The sequence below is a fragment of the Megascapheus bottae genome, chromosome 1, assembly GCF_031878675.1.
Source record: "Megascapheus bottae isolate mThoBot1 chromosome 1, mThoBot2.hap1, whole genome shotgun sequence".
Lineage (NCBI taxonomy): Eukaryota > Metazoa > Chordata > Mammalia > Rodentia > Geomyidae > Megascapheus > Megascapheus bottae.
The window spans coordinates 6250189-6257679 of record NC_143509.1 but is presented as its reverse complement, the minus strand read 5'-3'; the positions used below and the strand labels follow the sequence as shown (position 1 = coordinate 6257679).

The 7491-nt window shown below is 40.7% G+C and overlaps 1 pseudogene; it reads left to right on the top strand.

The window, feature by feature from the left end:
* The first annotated feature begins 6110 nt into the window (after positions 1 to 6110).
* Positions 6111 to 7058, top strand: LOC150068170 (olfactory receptor 7D4-like; annotated as a pseudogene).
* Positions 7059 to 7491: the final 433 nt, after the last annotated feature.

Genomic DNA, 7491 nt, shown 5'->3' with positions numbered 1-7491 from the left:
AATTAAATAGAAAACACACAGAGCAAGAGAAAATCTTCACTTAGCCATACAACAGATATAGCTCATAGCTAAAATATACCTATGGTTCAAAAACTTAAATATCTCAAAAACAAGTTCTCAAAGAAACAACCATCCCATTAAAAGGTAGCCTAAAGACTTAAAGAGAGACTGCTCTAAAAGGAAATAAGAATGGCCAATGGACACATGAAAAAATGCTCAACATCTCTGGCCATAAAATAAATATGTAATAAAGTAGAAGAAAATAAAGAAAAGTAGATAGAAAATTGAGCAATAACTACACTTCTGAGCAATAACTACACTTCTGGTGGGAGTGTAAGCTCATTCAACCACTGTGGAGAGCAATACGGTGGTTCCTTAAAAGACTAAACATAGAGGTCCCATGTGACCTAGCAATTCCACTCCTTGGCATTTACCCACTCATCCAGAAACAAGGACATATTAAAGCCACTATTTTGCAGCACTATTTACCATAGCAAAGATATGGAACCAAACAAGATGTCTCTCAGTAGATGATTAAGAAGATGTGGTCCTTCTACACAATGGAATTCTATGCTGCCATCAGAAAAATGACATATCCCCATTCACAAGAAAATGGAAAGACTTGGAAAAAAATCATTTTAAGTGAAGTAAGTTAGACCCAAAGGAACATAGGCTCAATGGTTTCCCTCATTTGTAATAATCAACACACACCTAGGACTCTCCTAGCAGAGAATTACAAAAGCTCAAAACCTAGGTACATAATGTCATATAGGATGAAGCTAAATGAAAGGAACTCTAGGATATGGAAACAAGAGCTTTATCTTATGTGATTGTTGTTCTTAATGTACTTCTCTTTCGTTGCCCTTTGGTTAATGTCATATTATTACTGTATCTGAGTTCATTACCTGAGATATTGTATATATGTTTATTAGTTTATTTGAAATAGGAAAGGGAAGGGGGAAATAAGTGATTGGATGGGGGTGGGGGAGGAAAATGGGGACAAAAACATGAGAAGGGGTATCACTGTGTGAGAAGTAATGCCCTACTATCTGCAAAATGTAACTGTAACACCTCTATATATTACCCCAACAATAAAAAATAATAATAAGTGCCGGGAGTTTAGCCTACTGGTGGAGTGTTTGCATAGCATGCACAAAGACCCAGGTTCAATTCCTCAATATCACATACATAGTAAAAGCTGGAAGTGGGGCTGTGATTCAAGTGGTAGAGCTCTAGCCTTGAGAAAGCCCAAGGACGGCACTCAGGCCCTGAGTTCATGCCCCAGGACTAGAAATAATAATAATAATAATAATAATAATAATAATAGAAAAATGAGCAATAAAAATATAACAAGAGGCCAGGAGTTTGGCCTAGTGGTGGAGTGCTTGCCTAGCATGCACTAAGACCCAGGTTAGATTCCTCAGTACCACATACATAGAAAAAAGCTGGAAGTGGTACTGTGACTCAAGTGGTGGAGCTCTGTCCTTGAGAAAGCCCAAGGAAAGTGCTCAGGCCCTGAGTTCAAGGCCCAGGACTGGTAAAAAAAAGTATATATATAGATATAACCAGAATTAAGTATGCACACAACTAAAACTGGCCTAGGGCTCACTTTAGACTATATATCTAAGACTGAACAGAATAGCAAAAAGAAAAATAAACTAAGAAGAACAAAAAATATAGGTTCTCCAACTTTTTTTCGCAGGTGGGGGGAATGTTGTTTCTCCCAATATCAGATGTAAAATCGCTTACTGGAGTCTCTGCTTTTGTGCTGTGATTGGCTGTCCTTGAAAGACAACCGGAATGAGGGTGGGGGTGTGGGGGTGGGGAGGAGAGAATTTCTTATTTCACAGGAGAAGGCCTCTGTGGTATTTGGGCCTACCATTCCTTTTCCATTCTGTAATCTACATGTTACCTCATGGGAACAAAACCGTTTGGAGACTACCAGAAAGACAACAGGACAATTTAGTTAATGAAGAGATCTGATTATAATTCACCTATGGAGATGCAAGAAACTTTACATGCATTTCTGACTCTCTTCTCTGATTCCAGTCTTCATGAAAACTGTAGCCGATCTTCTGAGGAGAAATTGGGGACAAGGGAAAGCTTTGGTGATAACCCAAAGACAGAACGGGGGTGTCCTGGTAAAGAAAGATGGAATATAAATTCATGACAAGAGTGAGGTAACAAGAAAACTAAGTACCAGGGAAACCCTTGGAATAATGAGATTGGAAAGGGCAGATGCCCACATCTGCCAGTGAGGTCCCAGGACTTCAAGGAACTTCTCATCCTTACTAAGCTTATGCTTTGCCAAGCTCTGATTTCCTTTCTTTCTCTCATTTTCTAGAGCCCAGAACATCTTTCCCCATAAAGTTCATTTCTGGAAAGTCTCTAGCTTTCCCCTACTCTTTCGCAAGAATCAGCCTGTGGGTCAGCTTCTCTGTGTCCAATTATGCAATCATTAACCACTCACAAAAGATATATTGGATACCAGGTATTGATTAGACTTTATTTTTCAGGTATGTTCACTAAATACTTTGCTGGCATATATGATTTAAGATGTATTGTTTGACCAGGCGGGGTTGCGGGGGGCAAAAAAAAATGTATTGTTTGTTTCCACTTAGTGTCCATAAGAAAATCTACCCCCAATGGTTTTTTCTTTCTTTCTTTCTTTCTTTCTTTCTTTGCCAGTCCTGGGGCTTGAAGTCAGGACCTGAGCACTGTGCGTGGGCATTTTCCTCAAGACTAGTGCTCTACCAGATGAGCCACAGCCCCACTTGTGGCTTTTCAATGCATATGGTACATAGGAATCAAACCCAGATCTTTGTACATGCTAGACAAGCACTCTACCACTAGGCCAAATGCCTAGCCCATTATTCATAAGTTAGTACTTAGAGGAATTCTAAGTGTGTGTGTGTGTGTGTGTGTGTGTGTGTGTGTGTGTGTGTGAGTGTGTGTGTGTAGGGCCTTGAACTCAGTGGCTGTGCCCTGTTCCTGAACTTTTGTGCTCTAGTATTCTATCTCTGGAACCTCAGCTGTATTTCCAGCTTTTGGGTAATTTATTAGGAATGAGTCTCACAGACTCCAGCTTTGGCTGGCTTTGACCCTGATTCTCAGATCTCAGCCTCCTGGGTAACTAAGATGGCAGATGTGAGCCGCTGACACCCAACTTCAGTGACTTATTTTTGCAGTGAATTTTGGTGTTAACCAACATCCTTATGTTCCATGGGCTTCTATTCTTGAAGTTGTTGCCCCACACTCTCTTATTGTTCTTCAACAGTTTTGAATATCTTGTTTGGTTCTATTTGGTTTTGTCTAGATCTATATGTTAGGATTGTTATATGGTTGACAAGCTGGTCTGAGTTATCCTGGAAAAGGTGGCACTCAGGCTCATATCAATATCTTACACTTGATAGAAAACGTGGTCTACAAACTAAGCCAAGGCCCCTCCACCTTCTTCTTTTTCCAGGTAGAGTCTTATGCTTCTAGGCTAACTTTGAGCGACTATCCTCTAACTTTTCAGTATCTAGGATGATAGGGTTCTGTCACCATGCCTACCATGATCTTAACTTCTTATTACATAGCCGACATTTTCATTTCTTCTACACTTAGATTGTCACAGGACCCAAATGATATCCACACAATGATAAATAGTGACACAAGAAATCCCCCACAACCCACAAATGGACAGAATTTACCCAGGTAAAGGAAACATTAAGGATATGGAAAAAGAAATCTTTACAATGGGCCTTCTTCACCCTCATTCTCTGATCATCCCAGCAACTTCTCAATTCCCCTCCTCTACTAGCCCACTGAATACAGAGCACATGCACATTCTCTTCTCTGTGCATAGAAGGTTTTTGAATCCACAGATATTAATAGGTAATTTCTAGAATAGCAATCTACCAGTATTTTATGCTTCTGAGACCACTAGCAATTACCACTTATCAGAATGTAAATGTACACTATTATTTATGTCATAACCTATGTGCATATTCTTCTAATTGGGTTTTAAATTGCCATTATAACATATGTTGTAATTTAATTGTACTAATACCAATAAACTAGTGTGAATAAGGAAAAAAAGAATGTTTTAATCCATATGTGTGGGTTGTACAAAGGGGTTTTGCTTTGGTACTTCAACAGCTTTTATTGTACTCTGAAACCTCACGTGCGCATTGTAGTGTGTGTGTGTGTGTGTGTGTGTGTGCGTGTGTGTGTGTGTGTGTGTGTGTGTTGTGTGTATATGTTCATGAATGCTCATATGCACCAGTCCTGAAGCTTGAGCTCAGGACCTGGATACTGTCTCGGACCTTTGTTACTCAAGGCTACAGCTCTAACACTAAGGCCACAGCTCTTCCACTTCAGTCTGTTTTAGAGTGGTGCTACAAACTGGAGATAAGAATCACACATACTTTTCTAGTCCAGGACGTTTTGGAACTAACTTCAAACCTCAGCTCTCAGCCTCCTGAGTAGCTAGGCATACAGACCACAGGCACTAAGCTCATTGTGGGTTGTTTTATTGGCATAATACTGCTTTCTCCTCTTTTCTATGTTGCTCATATGCTTTTTTTTCTCACTCCCTCATCTTGAAAGAGGTCACCTGGAAAGCATTGTCTGGGAGGAACCATGCACAGCCAGCCAGACTACATATTGCATTTGAGCCACACAGGTAACAGACTTACCGTGTTGTGTCGTGAAAACTGTTCTGTCCATCAACACTGCCTGGGTTTAAGACGATATGGCTGATGACAGCTAGGACCCCCACTTGTTAGGATGTTCCCAGCAAATCTTCAGATTTAGGAGACAGATGCTTTTTCCATGTTCTATAAACCCCACAGGACTGTTTCATGAGGACACCATTGCATTTCTCTATTCAGGCCTATTAGATTGTGAATATTCGCACCACATACACAAGTGGTAAAATAATTGTTGAGAGAACTTTCTGAGAGATGAGGTCCCGGGGAAGGAGAGGGAGGATGGATGGGGGAGGAAAGGTGGGGAAAAGCACTACTAACGTTCAATGAACAAGTAGGAAGCTAGAACCACATAAACTTTGGGATGGGGAGAGCTGGGAGAGATGGGGAGAGCAAGGAAGGAGTGACTTTGATGAACAGGCATTGTGCTTACAAACTGATAGGGTGAATTGAAACCCCTTGGTACAACTACTTAAGGATAAGTTAAAAATATATTTAATATTAAAAGAATAACTTTCTGAGGGCTACTAATTAATACAGCTGAATAAATCAATGTCCTTTATGTCACTTAGGAGATAACTATATAGGCAAACAAATAGACAGATAGATAGGGATGATTTGAAATCTAAAAGTGGCTTCTACAAGAACTGTATTTATATAAAAAATACTTCCATGACAAGTGTCACATCAGAAAATAAAGATTGTTGCCATTGTAAATAGATAATACATCACTATTACACAGTTGATAGGATTAAAAAATATGGAGGTATGGAAATGGGTACCAAGACATGGGAAAGGGTATCAATGTATGTGAATTAATGCACCTTCTATCTGGCAAATATCATGTAACCCTTTTACTAATTACAATAAAAAATAAGAAATAAAAAAACATATGGAGGTTATCAAAAGGGGCACATGAAATCACTTTCCAATATTCTACAAGATTGTAACAAAATCAATCTGTTTAAATTTCAAAAGGAAATCAAAGGAAAGCACTGGTGATACACATGTCGTCCAAGCTACTCAAGAGACTGAAAACTGAAGACCATGGTTCAAAGCCACCCCGGTCAAGAGAAGTCTGTGAGACTCTTATCTTCCATGAGCCACCAAAGAGCTGGAAGTGGATCTGAATTAGCAAAATGCCTTAAGCAAAATGAACTTACGGGCATCACCCAGGCCCTGAGTTAAAAGCCTCAGAAATACCACCAGAAAATAAAGACATAAAACTCAAGGAATATAAAACAAAGTATATTTACTCAAATACTATAATGTTAAAGTGATTGGCTTTGCACAGCACACCCGTGGGAAGCAATCAGAGAAAGAAAAAGGCTTCCCTGGGTGGGCATGAGCACCTGAGCTAGCAGTGGGTATTGATTGAACTTTTGCTTTCTTGCCCCAGGGAGAACAGCCAGGGCTATGACCACACAAAACCACAAAGGGGAATCACCATTCCTCCTCTTGGGCCTCTCAGATGACCTTCAACTTCAGCCCATGCTCTTTGGGCTCTTCCTGTCCATATACCTGATCACCGTGCTCGGAAATCTGCTCATCATCCTGGCCGTCACCTCTGACCCCCACCTCCACACCCCCATGTACTTCTTCCTCTCCAACCTGTCTTTTGTGGACATCTGTTTTACTATTACTACCATCCCCAAGATGCTGGTGAACATCCAGACCCAGAGGAAAGACATCTCCTAACCAGAGTGCCTCACTCAGGGGTATTTCTTTCTGGTTTTTGCTCGAATGGATAATTTTCTATTCACTGTGATGGCTTATGACCGCTTTGTAGCCATCTGTCACCCACTGAACTACCCAGTTATCATGAACGCTCACTTCTGTGGCATCCTGGTCCTCGTGTCTTGGCTTCTCATTTTCTGCATCTCACTAATCCATGTTTTACTGATGAGGAAATTAACCTTCTCCCCAGGAACCACCATCCCCCATTTCTTCTGTGAACTAGCTCAGGTTCTCCAGGTGGCCAGCTCTGACACCCTCATCAATGACATTTCTATGTATGTGGCTACTGTGCTGTTCTGTGTGTTTCCTGCCTTAGGAATCTTCTTCTCTTACCATCAGATCCTCTCCTCTTTAATGAAGATGTCCAACATGGCTAGCAAGCACAAAGCCTTCTCCACCTGTGGCTCTCAACTCTGTGTGGTCTCCTTGTTCTACGGGACAGGACTTGGGGTGTACCTCAGCTCTGCAGTGTCCTCCTCTGCCCACAGAAGCAAGATGGCCTCAGTGATGTACACAGTGGTCACTCCCATGCTAAAGCCCTTCATCTACAGCCTGAGGAACCAGGACGTGATGGGGGCTCTGGGGAGACTGCCAGGCAGAGTAGTCTCCTGTCTTGATGAATTGTGAACCACATAACAAAGTATTCCATTGGAAGAGAGAAGACAAATTAGCTGAATTTCAGCATGGTCAAAATTTTTCCTACATTTTAGAACTCAGTATATATTTTCCATCTAAAAAAGAGATATTAGGTCATGTCTACTCTGCAAAGCCATATGGCTTTGTTTGTCAATGTGTGGCCATGTCTTACAAAGAATTCTACATGCTGTCTTTTTAAAATCTTTTTTCTTTTCAATGTGAATTGTCCTTAATATACCCATTCAGGCATATTAAGGCATTTCTAAATTGAAAATAGAAAGCACTTATCACAATCCAAACTTACGCAGTATCCCCCTAAGTTATCCTCTTCAATGTCAATTCTTCCTCTCACCATTCTGAACAACTTCTTATCCTCCTCCTCCTCCTCCTTCTCTTGCTCCTTCTTCTGTGATAGCCCTGGAAC